Genomic DNA, 25,472 nt, shown 5'->3' on the forward strand with positions numbered 1-25,472 from the left:
GACTGAAAGCAATCCAGAAGACTTGGAGTCGAAGTCTTGAACTCCACGAGGAAGCCACGAGGCAGGAGGACGCGCCCCACCCTCGTGGGCCCCTCGTAGCTCCACCGACGTACTTCTTTCGCCTATATATACTCTTATACCCTAGAAACATCAGGGGGAGCCACGAAACCACTTTTCCACCGCCACAACCTTCTGTACCCGTGAGATCCCATCTTGGGGCCTTTTCCGGCGATCTGCCGGAGGGGGAATCGATCATGGAGGGCTTCTACATCAACACCATTGCCTCTCCGATGAAGCGTGAGTAGTTTACCACAGACCTTCGGGTCCATAGTTATTAGCTAGATGGCTTCTTCTCTCTCTCTTTGATTCTCAATACAAAGTTCTCCTCGATGTTCTTGGAGATCTATTCGATGTAATACTCTTTTGCGGTGTGTTTGCCGAGATCCGATGAATTGTGAATTTATGAACAAGATTATCTATGAATATTATTTGGTTCTTCTCTGAATTCTTACATGCATGATTTGGTATCTTTGCAAGTCTCTTCGAATTATCGGTTTAGTTTGGCCTACTAGATTGATCTTTCTTGCAATGGGAGAAGTGCTTAGCTTTGGGTTCAATCTTGCGGTGTCCTTTCCCAGTGACAGTAGGGGCAGCAAGGCACGTATAGTATTGTTGCCATCGAGGATAAAAAGATGGGGTTTATATCATATTGCTTGAGTTTATTCCTCTACATCATGTCATCTTGCTTAATGCGTTACTCCATTCTTATGAACTTAATACTCTAGATGCATGCTGGATAGCGGTCGATGTGTGGAGAAATAGTAGTAGATGCAGAATCGTTTCGGTCTACTTGACACGGATGTGATGCTGCTACCTCTTGAGCACTGCGTTGGTTTTCCCTTGAAGAGGAAAGGGTGATGCAGTAAAGTAGCGTAAGTATTTCCCTCAGTTTTTGAGAACCAAGGTATCAATCCAGTAGGATACCACGCTCGAATCCCACGCACCTACACAAACAAATAAGAACCTCGCAACCAACGCGATAAAGGGGTTGTCAATCCCTTCACGGTCACTTACGAGAGTGAGATCTGATAGATATGATAAGATAATATTTTTGGTATTCTTATGATAAAGAGAAATAAAGATGCAAAGTAAAATAAACGGCAATAGAAATAGCTAAGTGTTGGAAGATTAATATGATGGAAAATAGACCCAGAGGCCATAGGTTTCACTAGTGGCTTCTCTCAAGATAGCATAGGTATTACGGTGGGTAAATGAATTACTTTCGAGCGATTGATAGAATTGAGCATAGTTATGAGAATATCTAGTTATGAAAATAATCATGTATATAGGCATCACGTCCGTGACAAGTAGACCGAAACGATTCTGCATCTACTACTATTACTCCACACATCGACCGCTATCTAGCATGCATCTAGAGTATCAAGTTCATAAGAACAGAGTAATGCTTTAAGCAAGATGACATGATGTAGAGGGATAAACTCATGCAATATGATATAAACCCCATCTTTTTATCCTCGATGGCAACAATACAGTACGTGCCTTGCTTCCCCTGCTGTCACTGGGAAAGGACACCGCAAGATTGAACCCAAAGCTAAGCACTTCTCCCATTGAAAGAAAGATCAATCTAGTAGGCCAAACCAAACTGATAATTCGAAGAGACTTGGAAAGATAACCAATCATACATAAAAGAATTCAGAGGAGATTCAAATATTCTTCATAGATAATCTGGATCATAAACGCACAATTCATCAGATCTCGACAAACACACCGCAAAAGAAGATTACATCGAATTGATCTCCAAGAAGATCGAGGAGAACTTTGTATTGAGATCCAAAGAGAGAGAAGAAGCCATCTAGCTAATAACTATGGACCCGAAGGTCAAAGGTAAACTACTCACACATCATCGGAGAGGCTATGGTGTTGATGTAGAAGCCCTCCGTGATCAATGCCCCCTCTGGCGGAGCACCGGAAAAGGCCCCAAGATGGGATCTCACAGGTACAGAAGGTTGCGGCGGTGGAAATAGGGTTTTGGCTCCGTATCTGATAGTTTGGGGGTACGTAGGTATATATAGGAGGAAGAAGTAGGTCGGTGGAGCCACGAGGGGCCCACGAGGGTGGAGGGTGTGCCTGGTGGGGGTGGGCGCACCCCCTACCTCGTGGCCTCCTGGTCTGTTGCTTGACGTCCACTCCAAGTCCTCTGGATCACGTTTGTTCCGAAAATCACGTTCCCGAAGGTTTCATTCCGTTTGGACTCCGTTTGATATTCCTTTTCTGCGAAACACTGAAATAGGCAAAAAAACAGCAATTTGGGCTGGGCCTCCGGTTAATAGGTTAGTCCCAAAAATAATATAAAAGTGTATAATAAAGCCCATTAAACATCCAAAACAGAATATATAATAGCATGGAACAATCAAAAACTATAGATACGTTGGAGACGTATCAAGCATCCCCAAGCTTAATTCCTGCTCGTCCTCGAGTAGGTAAATGATAAAAACAGAATTTTTGATGTGGAATGCTACCTAGCATATTCCTTAATGTAATTCTCTTATTTGTGGTATGAATATTTAGATCCGAAAGATTCAAGATAAAAGTTTAATATTGACATAAAAATAATAATACTTCAAGCATACTAACTAAGCAATCATGTCTTCTCAAAATAACATGGCCAAAGAAAGTTATCCCTACAAAATCATATAGTCTGGCTATGCTCTATCTTCATCACACAAAGTATTAATCATGCACAACCCCGATGACAAGCCAAGCAATTGTTTCATACTTTTGATGTTCTCAAACTTTTTCAATCTTCACGCAATACATGAGCGTGAGCCATGGACATAGCACTATATGTGGAATAGAATGGTGGTTGTGGAGAAGACAAAAAAGGAGAAGATAGTCTCACATCAACTAGGCGTATCAACGGGATATGGAGATGCCCATCAATAGATATCAATGTGAGTGAGTAGGGATTGCCATGCAACGGATGCACTAGAGCTATAAGTGTATGAAAGCTCATAAAAAGAAACTAAGTGGGTGTGCATCCTACTCGCTTGCTCACGAAGACCTAGGGCATTTTGAGGAAGCCCATCATTGGAATATACAAGCCAAGTTCTATAATGTAAAATTCCCACTAGTATATGAAAATGACAACATAGGAGACTCTCTATCATGAAGATCATGGTGCTACTTTTAAAGCACAAGTGTGGTAAAAGGATAGTAACATTGTCCCTTCTCTCTTTTTCTCTCATTTTTTTATTTGGGCCTTTTTCTTTTCTTTATGGCCACTTTTTTTTCGTCCGGAGTCTCATCCCGACTTATGGGGGAATCATAGCCTCCATCATCCTTTCCTCACTTGGGACAATTATCTAATAATGATGATCATCACACTTTTCTTTACTTACAACTCAAGAATTACAACTTGATACTTAGAACAAAAACATGACTATGTGAATGCCTCCGATGGAGTACCGGGATATGCAATGAATCAAGAGTGACATGTATAAAAATTATGAACGGTGGCTTTGCCACAAATACGATGTCAACTACATGATCATGCAAAGCAATATGACAATGATAAAGCGTGTCATAGCAAACGGAACGGTGGAATGTTGCATGGCAATATATCTCGGAATGGCTATGGAAATGCCATAATAGGTAGGTATGGTGGCTGTTTTGAGGAAGGTATATGGTGGGTGTATGATACCGACGAAAAGTGCGCGGTATTAGAGAGGCTAGCAATGGTGGAAGGGTGAGAGTGCGTATAATCCATGGACTCAACATTAGTCATAAAGAACTCATATACTTGTTGCAAAAATCTATTAGTTATCGAAACAAAGTATTACGCGCATGCTCCTAGGGGGATAGATTCGTAGGAAAAGACCATCGCTCGTCCCCGACCGCCACTCATAAGGAAGACAATCAATAAATAAATCATGCTCCGACTTCATCACATAACTGGTCACCATACATGCATGCTACAGGAATCACAACCTTTAACACAAGTATTTCTCAAATTCACAGCTACTCAACTAGCATGACTCTAATATCACCATATTCATATCTCAACACAATTATCATTCATCAAACTTCTCTTAATATTCAACGCACTTATAAGAAAGTTTTTACTAATCTTGGATGCCTATCATATTAGGACTACCTTCTCAATTTAAGCAAATTACCATGCTGTTTTGTAGGACTCTCAAAATAATATAAGTGAAGCATGAGAGAACAATAGTTTCTATAAAACAAGACCACCGCCGTGCTCTAAAAGATATAAGTGAAGCACTAGAGCAAAAACTATATAGCTCAAAAGATATAAGTGAAGCACATAGAGTATTCTAATAAATTCCGAATCATGTGTGTCTCTCTCAAAAGGGTGTGTACAGCAAGGATGATTGTGGTAAACTAAGAAACAAAGACTCAAATCATACAAGACGCTCCAAGCAAAACACATATCATGTGGTGAATAAAAATATAGCTCCAAGTAAAGTTACCGATGGACGAAGATGAAAGAGGGGATGCCTTCTGGGGCATCCCCAAGCTTTGTCTTTTTGGTGTCCATATATTACCTTGGGGTGCCATGGGCATCCCCAAGCTTAGGCTCTTGCCACTCCTTGTTCCATAATCCATCAAAATCTTTACCCAAAACTTGAAAACTTCACAACACAAAACTTAACAGAAAATCTCATGAGCTCCGTTAGCGAAAGAAAACAAAACACCACTTCAAGGTACTGTATTGAACTCATTATTTATTTATATTGGTGTTAAACTTACTGTATTCAAACTTTTCTATGGTTTATAAACTATTTTACTAACCATAGACTCATCAAAATAAGCAAACAACACACGAAAAATAGAATCTGTCAAAAACAGAACAGTCTGTAGTAATCTGTAACTAACGCAAACTTCTGGAACTCAGAAAAATCTACCAAAATAGGAAGACCTAAATAATTTGTTTATTGATCTGCTGCAATTGGAATCAGTATTTTAGCACGTTCTGGTGATTTTTAACAATTGTTTTCGTGAACAGAAAGTTTCTGGAATTTTCAGCAAGATCAAATAACTATCATCCAAGAAGATCCTATAGGTTTCACTTGGCACAAACACTAATTAAAACATGAAAAAAATCTAACCAGAGGCTAGATCAAATATTTATTCCTAAACAGAAGAAAAAAGCAAAAAAAACTAAACTAAAATTGGGTTGCTTCCCAACAAGCGCTATCGTTTAACGCCCCTAGCTAGGCATAAAAGCAAGGATAGATCTAGGTATTGCCATCTTTGGTAGGCAATCCATAAGTGGCTCTCATAATAGATTCGTAAGGTAATTTAATCTTACTTTCTAGGGAAGTGTTCCATGCCTTTCCTTAACGGAAATTGGAATCTAATATTTCCTTCCTTCATATCAATAATTGCACCAATCGTTCTAAGGAAAGGTCTACCAAGAATAATAGAACATGAAGGATTGCAATCTATATCAAGAACAATGAAATCTACGGGCACATAGTTCCTATTTGCAACAATAAGAACATCATTAATTCTTCCCATAGGTTTCTTAATAGTGGAATCCGCAAGGTGCAAGTTTAAAGAACAATCATCAAATTCGCGGAATCCTAACAAATCACATAAAGTTTTTGGAATCATGGAAACACTAGCACCCAAATCACACAAAGCATGGAATTCATGATCTTTAATTCTAATTTTTAATAGTAGGTTCCCACTCATCATAAAGTTTTCTAGGGATAGAAATTTCCAACTCATGTTTTTCTTCATAAGATTGCATCAAAGCATCAACGATATGTTTAGTAAAAGCTTTATTTTGACTATAAGCATGAGGAGAATTTAGCATGGATTGCAACAAGGAAATACAATCTATCAAAGAGCAATTATCATAATTAAATTCCTTGAAATCCAAAATAGTGGGTTCTTTGATATCTAAAGTTTTGACCTCTTCAATCCCACTTTTACCAATTTTTGCATCAAGATCTAAAAACTCCAAATTTTTGGGACGCCTTCTAACTAAAGTTGACTCATCTCCAGTCCAATCATTATCAAGATTCATATTGCAAAACAAAGATTTAATAGGAGACACAGCAATAACTTTTAGATCTTCATCTTTATTCTCATAAAAATTAGAAGAACACAGTTTTACAAAGCAATCTTTCTTAGCACGCATCCTAGTGGTTCTTTCTTTGCACTCATCAATGGAAATTCTCATAGCTTTGAGAGACTCATTGATATCATGCTTAGGTGGAATAGATCTAAGTTTCAAAGAATCAACATCAAGAGAAATTCTATCCACGTTCCTAGCCAATTCGTCAACTTTAAGCAATTTTTCTTCAAGCAAAGCATTGAAATTCTTTTGAGAAATCATAAATTCTTTAACACTAGTCTCAAATTCAGAGGGCATCTTATTGAAATTTCCATAAGAGTTGTTGTAGGAATTACCATAATTATTAGAGGAATTACTAGGTAACGGCCTAGGATTAAAGTTTCCTCTATATGCGTTGTTACCAAAATTATTCCTACCAAAAAAATTCACATCCATAGATTCATTATTATTATCAATCAAGGTAGACAAGGGCATATCATTAGGATCAGAAGAAACACTCTTATTAGCAAATAATTTCATAAGTTCATCCATCTTTCCACTCAAAACATTAATTTCTTCAATCACATGCAACTTTTTACTAGTAGATCTTTCGGTGTGCCATTGAGAATAATTGACCATAATATTATCTAGGAGTTTAGTAGCTTCTCCTAAAGTAATTTCCATAAAACTGCCTCCCGCGGCCGAATCTAAAAGATTTTTAGAAGCAAAATTCAATCCGGCATAAAAAATTTGTATAATCATCCAAAGATTCAAACCATGTGTAGGGCAATTACGTATCATTAATTTCATTCTCTCCCAAGCTTGTGCAACATGTTCATGATCAAGTTGCTTAAAATTCATAATATCATTTCTAAGAGAGATGATCTTAGCGGGAGGAAAATACTTAGAGATAAAAGCATCTTTGCACTTATTCCAAGAATCAATACTATTTTTAGGCAAAGATGAAAACCAAGTTTTAGCACAATCTCTAAGCGAAAACGGAAATAGTTTCAACTTAACAATATCATTGTCCACATCTTTCTTCTTTTGCATATCACACAAATCAACAAAGCTATTTAGATGTGTAGCGACATCTTCACTAGGAAGGCCGGCGAATTGATCTTTCATGACAAGATTCAGCAAGGCATCATTAATTTCACAAGATTCAACATCGGTAAGAGGAGCAATCGGAGTGCTAAGAAAATCATTGTTGTTATTGGAAAAGTCACACAATTTAGTATTGTCTTGAGCCATCATGACAAGCAAGCAATCCAACACACAAGCAAACAAGAAACAAGCGAAAAAGAGGCAAACGGAAAAGAGGGCGAATAAAACGGCAAGCGTGGAGTGGGGGAGAGGAAAACGAGAGGCAAATGGCAAATAATGTAATGCGAGGGATAAGAGTTTGTGATGGGTACTTGGTATGTCTTGACTTGTGCGTAGACTCCCCAGCAACGGAGCCAGACATGGCTCGTTGTCGGGAGTCAAATCTTGACTTGACTTGGTGTAGGCCTCCCCGGCAACGGCGCCAGAAATCCTTCTTGCTACCTCTTGAGCACTGCGTTGGTTTTCCCTTGAAGAGGAAAGGGTGATGCAGTAAAGTAGCGTAAGTATTTCCCTCAGTTTTTGAGAACCAAGGTATCAATCCAATAGGAGACCACGCTCGAGTCCCACGCACCTACATAAACAAATAAGAACCTCGCAACCAACACGATAAAGGGGTTGTCAATCCCTTCACGGTCACTTACGAGAGTGAGACCTGATAGATATGATAAGATAATATTTTTGGTATTTTTATGATAAAGAGAAATAAAGATGCAAAGTAAAATAAACGGAATAGAAATAGCTAAGTGTTGGAAGATTAATATGATGGAAAATAGACCCGGGGGCCATAGGTTTCACTAGTGGCTTCTCTCAAGATAGCATAAGTATTATGGTGGGTAAACGAATTACTGTCGAGCAATTGATAGAATTGAGCATAGTTATGAGAATATCTAGGTATGATCATGTATATAGGCATCACGTCTGTGACAAGTAGACCGAAACGATTCTGCATCTACTACTATTACTCCACACATCGCCGCTATCCAGCATGCATCTAGAGTATTAAGTTCATAAGAACAGAGTAATGCTTTAAGCAAGATGACATGATGTAGAGGGATAAACTCATGCAATATGATATAAACCTTATCCTCGATGGCAACAATACAGTACGTGCCTTGCTGCCCCTGCTGTCACTGGGAAAGGACACCGCAAGATTGAACCCAAAGCCAAGCACTTCTCCCATTGCAAGAAAGATAAATCTAGTAGGCCAAACCAAACTGATAATTTGAAGAGACTTGCAAAGATAACCAATCATACATAAAAGAATTCAGAGGAGATTCAAATATTGTTCATAGATAATCTAGATCATAAACCCACAATTCATCGGATCTCGACTAACACACCGCAAAAGAAGATTACATCGAATAGATCTCCAAGAAGATCGAGGAGAACTTTGTATTGAGATCCAAAGAGAGAGAAGAAGCCATCTAGCTAATAACTATGGACCCGAAGGTCTGAGGTAAACTACTCACACATCATCGGAGAGGCTATGGTGTTGATGTAGAAGCCCTCCATGATCAATGCCCCCTCCGGCGGAGCGCCGGAAAAGGCCCCAAGATGGGATCTCACGGGTACAGAAGGTTGCGGCGGTGGAAATAGGGTTTTGGCTCCGTATCTGATAGTTTGGGGGTACGTAGGTATATATAGGAGGAAGAAGTAGGTCGGTGGAGCCACGAGGGGCCCACGAGGGTGGAGGGCACGCCTGGTGGGGGTGGGCGCGCCCCCTACCTTGTGGCCTCCTCGTCTGTTCCTTGACATCCACTCCAAGTCCTCTGGATCACGTTTGTTCCGAAAATCATGTCCCGAAGGTTTCATTCCGTTTGGACTCCGTTTGATATTCTTTTTCTGTGAAACACGGAAATAGGCAAAAAAACAGCAATTTGGGCTGGGCCTCCGGTTAATAGGTTAGTCCCAAAAATAATATAAAAGTGTATAGTAAAGCCCAATAAACATCCAAAACAGAATATATAATAGCATGGAACAATCAAAATTTTTAGATACGTTGGAGACGTATCAGATGCCTATATTCATGATCATTGCCTTAGATATCTTCATAACTATGCGCTTTTCTATCAATTGCTCGGCAGTAATTTGTTCACCCAGCGTAATACATGCTATCTTGAGAGAAGCCACTAGTGAAACCTATGGCCCCCGGGTCTCTTACCTGTTATATTGCATCTCTTTTATTTACATCGCATCTCGTTTACTATTTTGCAATCTTTACTTTCCAATCTATACAACAAAAATACCAAAAATATTTACTTTACTATCTCTATTAGATCTCACTTTTGCGAGTGACCGTGAAGGGATTGACAACCCCTTTATCACGTTCGTTGCAAGGTTCTTGATTGTTTGTGCAGGTACTAGGTGACTTGTGCGTTGTCTCCTACTGGATTGATACCTTGGTTCTCAAAACTGAGGGAAATACTTACGCTACTTTGTTGCATCACCATTTCCTCTTCAAGGGAACCAACGCATGCTCAAGAGGTAGCACAGCGCGCGTTGAGCCACTGCTCTGTAGAGAGGAGGCGGTTGTAGAGGTCCTGAGGGCGAATAGGAACCTTGCGTTCATTGATCACCTCGGCAAGCGAGTCGTAGTCGCTGTCGAGGCCGGCTAGGATGAAGGCCGTGAACTCGGTGTCGCGAAGGGGCTTTCCAATCAAAGCAAGGGTGTCGGCCAATTTCTTGACCTTGTTGTAGAAGGCGGTCACCGTACCATTGTCCTTACGGGTCTCACCAAGCTTCGCACGGATGGCCATGGACTGAGCAGTAGACTGGGACGAGAAGCTCGACTCCAGGTTGTCCCACACCTCATGAGAAGATGCAGCAAAATGGACGAGCCCGGCAACACCCTCACCCAGGGAAGACTGGATCGCCGAGAGGATGGCTTGATCCTGAGCGATCCACGCACGGAACATCGGATGATGCGGCGGCGGACACGGCTGGGTGCCATCGACAAACCCACCCACCCACCCCCCCAAATAATGGTTGCGAAGGAGTGGAAGCACCTGAGCGCGCTAGTACAGGTAATTATCCGGCTTGAGCTTCACCGGAAGGAGGTGCGAGAATAGGAACGATGGCGAGGAGATCACGGCCAGAGCAGCTTCAACGTCCATGTAAGGCACAGGAGATGGCGTCGGCGCAGACAGAGCCGCGGCAAGCGCGTACACCTGTGGGGCGCCGTACACATATGATGCACCATAGGGCAGTGGGGCCGCATACCAGCCCTAGCCATGGCACGCGCCATAGGAGGGGCGCGCTGCTGGCGGAGGGCCGTACGGGGCACCGTACAGAGGATAGCCGCCATAGGCCGCATGAGCGACGTCGGCAACAGCAGGGCCTGCAGCGGTGTAGATGGAGGCAGCAGGGGCACGGGCGACCGCGCAAACCATCAGATGCGAGGCAGTCGGGGGCGGCAGCGCAGGCACCAAGGAGTGCGTGGCGGCCGGAAGTGGCGGCGGCTGCTTGAACCGGACCGATGTAGAGGGTGACGATGAAGACACGCCGAAGTACAGCGAGGAGACCGGGCCGGCGAAGTAGGACCCCGCCGATCGAGTCTACAGAGGGTCGAGCGACCCCTCCGTCATGTAGGGCGCAGTCCCTCCATTGAGGAGATGCGCGAGCGATGGTGGAAGGAATGCATGATCCATGTGGACGGAGGCCGGCGGCACGAAGGCAGGGAAGGAGACCGCAACGGCGGCGGTGCTTGAGGTGACGGCGGCGGCTGGCGGCGGGGGCAGAGCGTAAGACATTAGGTTAGATCGATGGGTCGTTTGATACCATATTAGACAAGTGTTTTAGGGTTTATGGCACACCTCCAACGTGGGGTGGCCTTTGCATTATATAGAGAGTACATAATGATGTACAACATAATTACAAGTGGGGACTCTAATACATGTACAAAGGCCCAGTATATACAGAATTTAACACGTCCTGTTGGCTTGTGGGGCCCCTGGCCAGCCTCCGGTACCCATCTTCTGGTATATAAGCCCATTTACCCGACAAAAAGTTAGGAGAGGACTTTCGGGACGGAACGCAGCCATCTCAAGGCGGAACTTGGGTAGGAGCACTTTTGCTCTCCGGTGGAGCGATTCCGCTTATTGCCCTCCGGGAGGGGGAAATCGAAGCCATCGTCATCACCAACAATCCTCTCATCGTGGGAGGACCAATCTTCATCAACATTTTCACCAGCACCATCTCATCGTAAACCCCAGTTCATCTCTTGTATTCAATTTTGTATCAAAACCTCATATTGGTACCTGTGGGTTGCTAGTAGTGTTGATTACATCTTGTAGTTGATGCTAGTTGGATTATTTGGTGGAAGAATATATGTTCAGATCCATTATGCTATTCAATACCTCTCTGATATTGGACATGAATATGATTTGTGAGTACTTACTTTTGTTCTTGAGGATGTGGGAGAAGTCTTGTCATAAGTAATCTTGTGAATTTTGAAGGAAATATGCTCTAGAGGCAATACTAAATTTTTTATTTTTATTATATTTCCTTTATTCATGATAAAGGTTTATTATTCATGCTAGAATTGTATTGATCGGAAACTTAAATACATGTGTGAATACATAAACAAATACCGTGTCCCTAGTAAGCCTCTACTAGACTAGCTCGTTGATCAAAGATGGTTAAGGTTTCCTAACCATAGACATATGTTGTTATTTGATAATGGGATCACATCATTAGGAGAATGATGTGATGGACAAGACCCATCCGTTAGCTTAGCATAATGATCGTTCAGTTTATTGCTATTGCTTTCTTCATGTCAAATACATATTCCCTCGACTATGAGATTATGCAACTCCCGGATACTGGAGGAATACCTTGTGTGCTATCAAACATCACAACGGAACTGGGTGATCATAAAGATTCTCTACATGTATCTTCGAAGGTGTTTTTTGAGTTGGCATAGATCGAGATTAGGATTTGTCACTCCGAGTGTCGGAGAGGTATCTCTGGGCCCTCTCGGTAATACACATCATAATCTTGCAAGAAAATGACTAAGGAGTTAGTCACAAGGTGATGTATTACGGAAGGAGTAAAGAGACTTGCTGGTAACGAGATTGAACTTGGTATGAAGATACCGACGACCGAATCTCGGGCAAGTAACATACCGATGGACAAAGGGAATTACGTATGTTGTCACAACGGTTCGACCGATACAGATCTTCATAGAATATGTAGGAGCAAACATGGGCATCCAGGTTCCATTATTGGTTATTGACCGGAGTGGTGTCTCGGTCATGTCTACATAGTTCTCGAACCCGTAGGGTCCGCACGCTTAACGTTCATTGATGATATAATGTTATATGAGTTATATGTTTTGGTGACTGAATGTTGTTTGGAGTCTCGGATGAGATCACGGACATGACAAGGAGTCTTGAAATGGTCAAGAGGTAAAGATTGATATATAGGACGATGGTATTTGGACACCGGAAGTGTTTCGGGACGTACCGGGAAGGAATCGGGTCACCGGAAGGGGTTCCAGGCAACCCCCGACAAGTTATGGGCCTTATGGGCCAAAGGAGGGGACAGACCAGCCCACACAGGGGCTGGTGTGCCCCCTCCCTTGTTTGGCCAGTCCTAGGGAAGGAAAAGGGGGAGGGCTAGCCCCTCCTGCCTTTTCCCTCTCATGGGAGAAAGGAAAGGGGGCGCCACCCTCCCCTGCCTTTCCCTGCACTCCAAATAAGGAAAGGGGGGCGCGGCTTGGGAAGGACCCCAAGTAGGATTCCTCCTACTTGGGCGCCTCCTTTGGCTGCTCCTCCCTCCCGCCCACCTATATATATGTGGGAGGGGGCGCCTAGCACACACCAGATCAATTGTTAGCCGTGTGCGGCCCCCCCTCCACCGTTTACACCCCCGGTCATATTTTCGTAGTGCTTAGGCGAAGCCCTAGGGAGATCACTTCACCATCAACGTCACAATGCTATCGTGCTAACGGAACTCATCTACTACCTCAATGTCTTGCTGGATCAAGAAGGAGAGGAACATCACCGAGCTGAACGTGTGCAGAATGTGGAGGTGTCGTGCGTTCGGTACTTGATCGGTTGAAGCACGAATAAGTTTGACTACATCAACCGCGTTGTGAAACGCTTCCGCTTACGGTCTACGAGGGTACATAGACACACTCCCCCCTCGTTGCTATGCATCTCCATGGATAGATCATGTGCGTAGAATTTTGTTTGTTTTCCATGCAACGATTCCCAACAGTGGCATCATGAGCCAGGTCTATGCGTAGATGATATGCACGAGTAGAACACAAAGAGTTGTGGGTGGTGATAGTCATACTGCGTACCACCAACGTCTTATTTTTATTCGACGGTATTGTTGGATGAAGCGGCCCGGACCAACCTTACGTGTCCACGCACATGAGACCGGTTCCACCGGCTGACATGCAACTAGCTTTGCACAAAGGTGGCTGGCGAGTGTCTGTTTCTCCTACTTTAGTTTAATCGAATTTGACTAGGGCTGGTCCTTGAAGAAGGTTAAAACAACAAACTTGATGAATCTCCGTTGTGGTTTTATGCGTAGGTAAGAATGGTTCTTGCTAGAAACCCGTAGCAGCCATGTAAAACTTGCAACAACAAAGTAGATGACGTCTAACTTGTTTTTCCAGGGCATGTTGTGATGTGATATGGTCAAGATATGATGTGATATATGGCCCTGTTTGGTTCAGCTTTTATCGACAGATTCCGCTGCCGCACAGCAGAATTTGAACCAAAGGGCGAATCCAGCAGAATCCGATTCCAGAAATCCGTTGCCAAAATCTAAACCAAAAGCGGAAGCAGCCCAAGACGTTCTTTCCAAAATCTGATTCCGCTGCGGGCCATAATCTGAAAAAGCTGTATCAGCTGGTTTGCCAAATGACCTACATCTTTTTCACATCAGATTTTCCACAGCAGATTTTTCACAACTGCTTTTATAAATCCACAGCCGAACCAAACAGGGCCTATGTTGATGTATGAGATGATCATGTTTTGTAATATCGACAATCGGCAGGAGCCTTACGGTTGTCTCTTTATTGTATGAAGTGCAAGCACCATATAATTGCTTTACTTTATCACTATGCGTTAGCGATAGTTGTAGAAGCAATAGTTGGCATGACGACCTTGACGCTACGATGCTACGATGGAGATCAAGGTGTCAAGTGATACGTCTCCAACGTATCTATAATTTTTGATTGTTCCATGCTATTATATTATTTGTTTTGGATGTTTAATGGGCTTTATTATGCACTTTTATATTATTTTTGGGACTAACCTACTAACCGGAGGCCCAGTGCAAATTGCTGTTTTTTTGCCTATTTCAGTGTTTCGCAGAAAACGAATATCAAACGGAGTCCAAACGGAATGAAACCTTCGCGAGGATCGTTTTTGGAACAAACACAATCCAGAAGACTTGGAGTGGATGTCAAGGAAGCCACGAGGTGGCCACAAGGTAGGAGGGCGCGCCCAGGGGGGTAGGCGCCCCCACCCTCATGGGCCCCTCGTAGCTCTACCGACCTACTTCCTTCGCCTATATATACTCTTATACCCTGAAAACATCCAGGAGCACCACGAATCCCTATTTCCACCGCCGCAACCTTCTGTACCCGTGAGATCCCATCTTGGGGCCTTTTCCGGCGCTCCGCCGGAGGGGGAATCGATCACGGAGGGCTTCTACATCAACACCATAGCCTCTCCGATGATGTGTGAGTAGTTTACCATAGACCTTCGGGTCCATAGTTATTAGCTAGATGACTTCTTCTCTCTCTTTGGATCTCAATACAAAGTTCTCCTCGATCTTCTTGGAGATCTACTAGATGTAATTCTTTTTGCGGTGTGTTTGTCGAGATCCGATGAATTGTGGGTTTATGATCAAGATTGTCTATGAACAATATTTGATTCTTCTCTGAATTTTTATATGTATGATTTAATATCTTTGCAAGTCTCCTCGATCTATCAGTTTGGTTTGGCCTACTAGATTGATCTTTCTTGCAATGGGAGAAGTGCTTAGCTTTAGGTTCAATCTTGCGGTGTCCTTTCCCAGTGACAGCAGGGGCAGAAAGGCACGTATTGTATTGTTGCCATCGAGGATAAAACGATGGGGTTTATATCATGTTGCTTGAGTTTATCCCTCTACATCATGTCATCTTGCTTAATGCGTTACTCTGTTCTTATGAACTTAATACTCTAGATGCATGCTGGATAGCGGTCGATGTGTGGAGTAATAGTAGTAGATGCAGAATCGTTTCGGTCTACTTGTCACGGATGTGATGCCTATATACATGATAATGCCTAGATATTCTCGTAACTATGCGCTTTTCTATCAATTGCTCGACAGTAATTTGTTCACCCATCGTAAAATATGCTATCTTGAGAGAAGCCACTAGTGAAACCTATGGCCCCCGGGTCTATCTTCCATCATATTAATCTCCCGTCAACTAGCTATTTCTGTCGCCGTTTATTTTTGCAATCTTTACTTTTCAATCTATACAACAAAAATACCAAAAATATTTATCTTATTATCTTTATCAGATCTCACTTTTGCAAGTGGCCGTGAAGGGATTTACAACCCCTTTATCGCGTTTGTTGCAAGGTTCTTGATTGTTTGTGCAGGTACGAGGGATTTGCGTGAAGTCTCCTACTGGATTGATACCTTGGTTCTCAAAAACTGAGGGAAATACTTACGCTACTTTGCTACATCACCCTTTCCTCTTCAAGGAAAAACCAACGCATGCTCAAGAGGTAGCAAGAAGGATTTCTGGCACCGTTGCAGGGGAGGTTTACGCCAAGTCAAGTCAAGATTTGATCTCCCGCCAACATGCGGATTCCTGGCGCCGTTGCCGGGGAGATCTACGCACAAGTCAAGACATAGCAAGTACCCATCACAAACTCTTGTCACTCGCATTAGATTATTTGCCATTTGCCTCTCGTTTTCCTCTCCCCCACTTCACCCTTGCCGTTTTATTCGCCCTTTTGCGTTCGCCTCTTTTCGCTTGCTTCTTGCGTGCTTGTGTGTCGGATTGTTTGTCATGATGGCTCAAGACAATACTAAATTGTGTGACTTTTCCAATACCAACAACAATGAATTTATTAGCACTCTGATTGCTCCTATTACCGATGCTGAATCTTGTGAAATTAATGCTGCTTTGTTGAATCTTGTCATGAAAGATCAATTCTCTGGCCTTCCTAGTGAAGATGCCACTACTCATCTAAACAACTTCATTGATTTGTGCGATATGCAAAAGAAGAAAGATGTGGATAATTATATTGTTAAATTGAAGCTATTTCCGTATTCGCTTAGAGATCGTGCTAAAACTTGGTTTTCTTCTTTGCCTAAAAATAGTATTGATTCATGGAATAAATGCAAAGATGCTTTTATCTCTAAGTATTTTCCTCCCACTAAGATCATCTCTCTTAGAAACGATATTATGAATTTTAAGCAACTTGATCATGAGCATGTTGCACAAGCTTGGGAGAGGATGAAATTAATGATACGTAATTGCCCTACACATGGTTTGAATTTATGGATCATTATACAAAATTTATATGCCAGATTGAATTTTGCTTCTGAAATCTTTTAGATTCAGCCGCGGGAGGCACTTTTATGGAAATCAATTTAGGAGAAGCTAGTAAACTCCTAGATAATATTATGGTTAATTATTCTCAATGGCCCACCGAAAGATCCACTAGTAAAATAGTTCATGAGATTGAAGAGATTAATATTTTGAGTGGAAAGATGGATGAACTTATGAAATTGTTTGCTAATAAGACTGTTTCTTCTGATCCTAATGATATGCCTTTGTCCACTTTGATTGAGAATAATAATGAATCTATGGATGTGAATTTTGTTGGTAGGAACATATTTGGTAACAACGCATATAGAGGAAACTATTCTAGGCCGTTCCCTAGTAATTCCTCTAAAAATTATGGTAATTCCTACAACAAATCTTATGGAAATTTTAATAAGATGCCCTCTGAATTTGAGACTAGTGTTAAAGAATTTATGATTTCGCAAAAGAATTTCAATGCTTTGCTTGAAGAAAAATTGCCTAAGATTGATGAGTTGGCTAGGAACGTGGATAGAATTTCTCTTGATGTTGATTCTTTGAAACTTAGATCTATTCCACCTAAGCATGATATCAATGAGTCTCTCAAAGCCATGAGAATTTCCATTGATGAGTGCAAGGAAAGAACCGCTAGGATGCGTGGAAAAAAAGATTGCTTTGTGAAAGCGTGTTCTTCTAGTTTTTATGATAATAAGGATGAATATCTAAAAGTGATTGATGTGTCTCCTATTAAATCCTTGTTTCCTAATATGAGTCTTGATAAAGATGGGACTGGAGATGAGTCAACTTTAGTTAAAAGGCATCCCAATGATTCGGAGTTTTTAGATCTTGATGCAAAAATTGGTAAAAGTGTGATTGAAGAGGTCAAAACTTTAGATAGCAATGAACCCACTATTTTGGATTTCAAGAAATTTAATTATGATAATTGTTCTTTGATAGATTGTATTTCCTTGTTGCAATCCGTGCTAAATTCTCCTCATGTTTATGATCAAAATAAGGCTTTTACCAAACATATCATTGATGCTTGAATGCAATCTTATGAAGAAAAAGTTGAATTAGAAGTCTCTATCCCTAGAAAACTTTATGATGAGTGGGAACCTACTATTAAAATTAAGATTAAAGATCATGAATACTATGCTTGTGTGATTTGGGTGCTAGTGTTTCCACGATTCCAAAAACTTTGTGTGATGTGTTAGGTTTCCATGAATTTGATGATTGTTCTTTAAATTTGCATCTCGCGGATTCCACCATTAAGAAACCTATGGGAAGGATTAATTATGTTCTTATTGTTGCAAATAGGAATTATATGCCCGTAGATTTTATTGTTCTTGATATAGATTGCAATCCTACATGTCCTATTATTCTTGGTAGACCCTTCCTTAGAACGATTGGTGCAATTATTGATATGAAAGAAGGAAATATTATATTCCAATTTCCATTAAGGAAAGGCATGGAGCACTTTCCTAGAAAGAGAATTAAATTACCTTATGAATCTATTATGAGAGCTACATATGGATTGCATGCCAAAGATGGCAATACCTAGAGCTATTCTTATTTTCATGCCTAGCTAGGGGCGTTAAACGATAGCGCTTGTTGGGAGGCAACCCGATTTTATTTTTGTTCCTGTTTAGTAACAAATAATTCATCTAGCCTCTGTTTAGATGTGTTTTTATGTTTTAATTAGTGTTTGAGCCAAGTGGAACCTTTAGGATAACCTACGGTGATAGTTAATTTGATCTTGCTGAAAAGCAGAAACTTTTGCACGCACGAGATTAGTTTTCATAAATCACAGGAACGTGCTTTTCAGTTGATTATTTTTGCATAGGATTAATAAACAAAATGCTTAGGACTTCCTAATTTCTCAGAATTTTTGGAGTTCCAGAAGTATGCATTTGATACAGATTGCAACAGACTGTTCTGTTTTTGACAGATTTTGTTTTTCGTGTGTTGTTTGCTTATGTTGATGAATCTATGGCTAGTATCGGGGGGTATGAACCATAGAGAAGTTGGAATACAGTAGGTTTAACACCAATATAAATAAAGAATGAGTTCATTACAGTACCTTAAAGTGGTGGTTTGTTTTATTTCGCTAACGGAGCTCATGAGATTTTCTGTTAAGTTTTGTGTTGTGAAGTTTTCAAGTTTTTGGGTAAAGATTTGATGGATTTTGGAACAAGGAGTGGCAAGAGCCTCAGCTTGGGTATGCCCAAGGCACCCCAAGGTACAATTCAAGGACAACCAAAAGCCTAAGCTTGGGGATGCCCCGGAAGGCATCCCCTCTTTCGTCTTCGTCTATCGGTAACTTTACTTGAGGCTATATTTTTATTCACCACATGATATGTGTTTTGCATGGAGCGTCTTGTATGATTTGAGTCTTTGTTTTTTAGTTTACCAGAATCATCTTGCTGTACACACCTTTTGGAGAGACACACATGAATCGGAATTTATTAGAATACTCTATGCGCTTCACTTATATCTTTTGAGCTAGATAATTTTGCTCTAGTGCTTCGCTTATATCTTTTAGAGCACGGTGGTGGTTTATTTTATAGAAATTATTAGTCTCTCATGCTTCACTTATATTATTTTGAGAGTATTTTAGAACAGTATGGTAATTTGCTTTGGTTAAAAAAAATTAGTCCTAATGTGATGAGCATCCAAGATAGGTATAATAAAAACTATCATATAAAGTGCATTGAATACTATGAGAAGTTTGATTCTTTATGATTGTTTTGAGATATGAAGAGGGTGATATTAGAGTTATGCTAGTTGAGTAGTTGTGAATTTGAGAAATACTTGTGTTAAAGTTTGTGATTCCCGTATCATGCACGTATGGTGAACCGTTGTGTGATGAGGTTGGAGCATGATTTATTTATTTATTGCCTTCCTTATGTGTGGAGGTCGGGATCGCGGGATGGTTAACTCCTACCAACCCTTCCCCTAGGAGCATGCGTGTAGTACTTTGCTTTGATGATTTATAGATTTTTGCAATAAGTGTGTGAGTTCTTTATGACGAATGTTGAGTCCATGGATTATACGCACTCTCACCCTTCCACCATTGCTAGCCTCTCTAATACCGCACACCTTTCGCCGGTATCATAAACCCACTATATACCTTCCTCAAAACAGCCACCATACCTACCTATTATGGCATTTCCATAGCCATTCCGAGATATATTGCCATGCAAATTTCCACCGTTCCGTTTATTATGACACACTCCGTCATTGTCATATTGCTATGCATGATCATGTAGTTGACATCGTATTTGTGGCAAAGCCACCGTTCATGATTTTCATAAATGTCACTCTTGATTCATTGCATGTCCCGACACACCGCCGGAGGCATTCACATAGAGTCATATTTTGTTCTAAGTATTGAGTTGTAATTCTTGAGTTGTAAGTAAATAAAAGTGTGATGATCATCATTATTAGAGCATTGTCCCAAGGGAGGAAAGGATGATGGAGACTATGATTCCCACACAAGTCGGGATGAGACTCTGGACGAAAAAAAAGGAAAAGAAAAAAAGGAGGCCATAAAAAAGATAAAGAGGCCCAAACAAAAAAATGAGAGAAAAAGAGAGAAGGGACAATGTTACTATACTTTTACCACACTTGTGCTTCAAAGTAGCACCGTGATCTTCATGATAGAAAGTCTCCTATGTTGTCACTTTCATATACTAGTGGGAATTTTACATTATAGAACTTGGCTTGTATATTCCAATGATGGGCTTCCTCAAAATGCCCTAGGTCTTCGTAAGCAAGCGAGTTGGATGCACACCCACTTAGTTCCTTCTGTTGAGCTTTCATACACTTATAGCTCTAGTGCATCCGTTGCATGGAAATCCCTGCTCACTCACATTGATATCTATGGATGGGCATCTCCATAACCCGTTGATACGCCTAGTTGATGTGAGACTATCTTCCTCCTTTTTGTCTTCTCCACAACCACCATTCTATTCCACCTATAGTGTTATGTCCATGGCTCACGCTCATGTATTGCGTGAAAGTTGAAAAAGTTTGAAAATGCTAAAGTATGAAACAATTGCTTGGCTGAAACCGGGGTTGTGCATGATTTAAATATTTTGTGTGATGAAGATAGAGCATAGCCAGACTATATGATTTTGTAGGGATAACTTTCTTTGGCCATGTTATTTTGAGAAGACATGATTGCTTTATTAGTATGCTTGAAGTATTATTATTTTTATGTCAATATTAAACTTTTGTCTTGAATCTTTCGGACCTAAACATTCATGCCACAATAAAGAAAATTACATTGCGAATTATGCTAGGTAGCATTCCACATCAAAAATACTGTTTTTATCATTTACCTACTCGAGGACGGGCAGGAATTAAGCTTGGGGATGCTTGATACGTCTCCAACGTATCTATAATTTTTGATTGTTCCATGCTATTATATTATCTGTTTTGGATGTTTAATGGGCTTTATTATGCAATTTATATTATTTTTGGGACTAACCTACTAACCGGAGGCCCAGTGCAAATTGTTGTTTTTTGCCTATTTCAGTGTTTCGCAGAAAAGGAATATCAAACGGAGTCCAAACGGAATGAAACCTTCGTGAGGATCGTTTTTGGAACAAACACAATCCAGGAGACTTGGAGTGGACATCAAGGAAGCCACGAGGTAGGAGGGCGCGCCCAGGGGGGTAGGCGCGCCCCCACCCTCGTGGGCCCCCCGTAGCTCCACCGACCTACTTCCTTCGCCTATATATACTCTTATACATTGAAAACATCCAGGAGCACCACGAAACCCTATTTCCACCACCGCAACCTTCTGTACCCGTGAGATCCCATCTTGGGGCCTTTTCCGGCGCTCCGCCGGAGGGGGAATCGATCACGAAGGGCTTCTACATCAACACCATAGCCTCTCCGATGATGTGTGAGTAGTTTACCACAGACCTTCGGGTCCATAGTTATTAGCTAGATGGCTTCTTCTCTCTCTTTGGATCTCAATACAAAGTTCTCCTCGAACTTCTTGGAGATCTACTTGATGTAATTCTTTTTGCGGTGTGTTTGTCCAGATCCGCTGAATTGTGGGTTTATGATCAAGATTATCTATGTACAATATTTGATTCTTCTCTGAATTTTTATATGTATGATTTAATATCTTTGCAAGTCTCTTCGAATTATCAGTTTGGTTTGGCCTACTAGATTGATCTTTCTTGCAATGGGAGAAGTGCTTAGCTTTGGGTTCAATCTTGCAGTGTCCTTTCCCAGTGGCAGCAGGGGCAGCAAGGCACGTATTGTATTGTTGCCATCGAGGATAAAAAGATGGGGTTTATATCATATTGCTTGAGTTTATCCCTCTACATCATGTCATCTTGCTTGATGCGTTACTCTGTTCTTATGAACTTAATACTCTAGATGCATGCTGGATAGCGGTCGATGTGTGGAGTAATAGTAGTAGATGCAGAATCATTTCGGTCTACTTGTCACGGACGTGATGCCTATATACATGATCATGCCTAGATATTGTGATAACTATGCGCTTTTCTATCAATTGCTCGATAGTAATTTGTTCACCCATCGTAAAATATGCTATCTTGAGAGAAGCCACTAGTGAAACCTATGGCCCCCGGGTCTATCTTCCATCATATTAATCTCCCGTCAACTAGCTATTTCTGTCGCCGTTTATTTTTGCAATCTTTACTTTTCAATCTATACAACAAAAATACCAAAAATATTTATCTTATTATCTTTATCAGATCTCACTTTTGCAAGTGGCCGTGAAGGGATTGACAACCCCTTTATCGCGTTGATTGCAAGGTTCTTGATTGTTTGTGCAGGTACGAGGGATTTGCGTGAAGTCTCCTACTGGATTGATACCTTGGTTCTCAAAAACTTAGGGGAATACTTACGCTACTTTGCTGCATCACCCTTTCCTCTTCAAGGGAAAACCAACGCATGCTCAAGAGGTAGCATCAAGCCGGTGACGATGGAGATCATGACGATGCTTTGGAGATGGAGATCAAAAGCACAAGATGATGGCCATATCATGTCACATATTTTGATTGCATGTGATGTTTATCTTTTATGCATCTTATTTTGCTTAAGAACGGCGGTAACATTATAAGATGATCCCTTCACTTAATTTCAAGATAAAAGTTTTCTCCCTGAGTATGCACCGTTGCTACAGTTTGTCATTTTGAGACACCACGTGATGATCGGGTGTGATAGACTCTACGTTCACATACAACGGGTGCAAGACAGTTTTACACATCCAGAATACTTGAGTTAAACTTGACGAGCCTAGCATGTACAGACATGGTCTCAGAAGACTGGAGACCGAAAGGTCGAACATGAGTCATATAGTAGATATGATCAACATAGAGATGTTCACCATTGATGACTACCCCATCTCACGTGATGATCGGACATGGGTTAGTTGATTTGGATCATGTATTACTTAAATAACTTGAGGGATGTTAATTTAAGTGGGAGTTCATTTGTAATTTGATTAATTGAACTTAAATTTATCATGAACTTAGTCTTAATAGTTTTTGCATATCTATGTTGTAGATTAATAGCTCGCAATATAGCTCCCCTATTTTTGATATGTTCCGAGAGAAAAATAAGTTGAAAGATGATAGTAGCAATGATGCGGACTGGGTCCGTGATCAGAGGATTATCCTCATTGCTGCACAGAAGAATTATGTCCTTGATGCACTGCTAGGTGGCAGACCTATTGTAGGAGCAGATGCAGACATTATGAACGTTTGGCAAGATGACTACTTAATAGTTTAGTGCGCCATGATTTACGGCTTAGAACCGGTACTTCAAAAACGTTTTGAACACCACGGAGCATATGAGATGTTCCAAGAGCTGAAATTGGTATTTCAGACTCATGCCCGTGTCGAGAGGTATGAGACCTCTGACAAGTACTTTGCCTACAAGATGGAGGAGAATAGCTCAACCAGTGAGCATGTGCTCAGAATGTCTGGGGTACTACAATCGCTTGAATCAAGTGGGAGTTAATCTTCCAGATAAGATAGTGATTGACAAAGTTCTCTAGTCACTATCACCAAGCTACTAGAACTCGTGATGAACTATAATATGTGATACGTCTCCAACGTATCTATAATTTTTGATTGTTCCATGCTATTATATTATCTGTTTTGGATGCTTTATATGCATTAATATGCTATTTGATATTATTTTTGGGACTAACTTATTAACTTAGAGCCGAGTGCCAGTTTCTGTTTTTTCCTTGTTTTTGGGCTTCGTAGAAAAGGAATACCAAACAGAGTCCAAACGGAATAAAACCTTTGCGATGATTTTTCTTGGACCAGAAGACACCCAGGGGACTTGGAGTGCAAGGTAGAAGAGCCACGAGGCGGCCACAAGGGTGGAGGGCGCGCCCAGGGGGGTAGGCCGCGCCCCCTACCTTGTGGGCCCCTCGGTGACCCCCTAACCTAGATCTTCCTCCTATATATTCACATATATTCTCAAACCACCAGAAGCATCCACGAAAACACTTTTCCACCGCCACAACCTTCTATTCCCGTGAGATCCCATCTTGGGGCCTTTTCCGGCATCCTGCAGAGGGGGATTCGATCATGGATGGCTTCTACATCAACTCTATTGCCCTTCCGATGAAGCGGGAGTAGTTTATCTCAGACCTACAGGTCCATAGCTAGTAGCTAGATGGCTTCTTCTCTCTCTTTGATTCTCAATACCATGTTCTCCTCGATGTTCTTGCAGATTTATCCGATGTAATCTTCTTTTGTGGTGTGTTTGTCGAGATCCGATTAATTGTGGATTTATGATCAACTTATCTATGAAATATTATTTGAATCTTCTCTAAATTCTTTTATGGATGATTTGATATCTTTGTAATTCTCTTCGAACTATCGGTTTAGTTTGGCCAACTAGATTAGTTTTTCTTGCAATGGGAGAAGTGCTTAGCTTTGGGTTCAATCTTGCAGTGGTCTCTCCCAGTGACAGTAGGGGCAGCGAGGCACATATTGTATTGTTGCCACCGAGGATAAAAAAATGGGGTTCACATCATATTGCTTGAGTTTATTCCTCTACATCATGTCATCTTACTTAAAGCGTTACTCTGTTCTTCATGAACTTAATACTCTAGATGCAGGCAGGAGTCGGTCGATGTGTGTCGAGTAATAGTAGTAGATGCAGGCAGGAGCCGGTCTACTTGACACGGACGTGATGCCTATATTTCATAATCATTGCCTTGGATATCGTCATACCTTTGTGCTTTTCTATCAATTGCTCGACAGTAATTTGTTCACCCACCGTATTATTTGCTATCTTGAGAGAAGCCTTTAGTGAAACCTATGGCCCTGGGTCTATTTTCCATATTATAAGTTTTCAATCTACTATTTTGCAATCTTTTACTTTCCAATCTATAAACCAAAAAACCCCAAAAATATTTACTTTATCTTTTGTTTGTTTTATCTATCTCTATCATATCTCACTTTTGCAAGTGACCGTGAAGGGATTGCAACCCCTTTATCGCGTTGGGTGCAAGTGTTTGATTGTTTGTGCAGGTATTGGTGATTTGTGCGTTGTCTCCTACTGGATTGATACCTTGTTTCTCTAACCGAGGGAAATACTTATCTCTACTTTGCTGCATCACCCTTTCCTCTTCAAGGGAAAAACCAACGCAAGCTCAAGAAGTAGCAATATGCAAGTGATGACGAAAATGATTCCCGAGCTCTTCGCGAT

This window comes from Triticum aestivum, chromosome 2D (assembly GCF_018294505.1).
Source record: "Triticum aestivum cultivar Chinese Spring chromosome 2D, IWGSC CS RefSeq v2.1, whole genome shotgun sequence".
NCBI classification, from domain to species: domain Eukaryota; kingdom Viridiplantae; phylum Streptophyta; class Magnoliopsida; order Poales; family Poaceae; genus Triticum; species Triticum aestivum.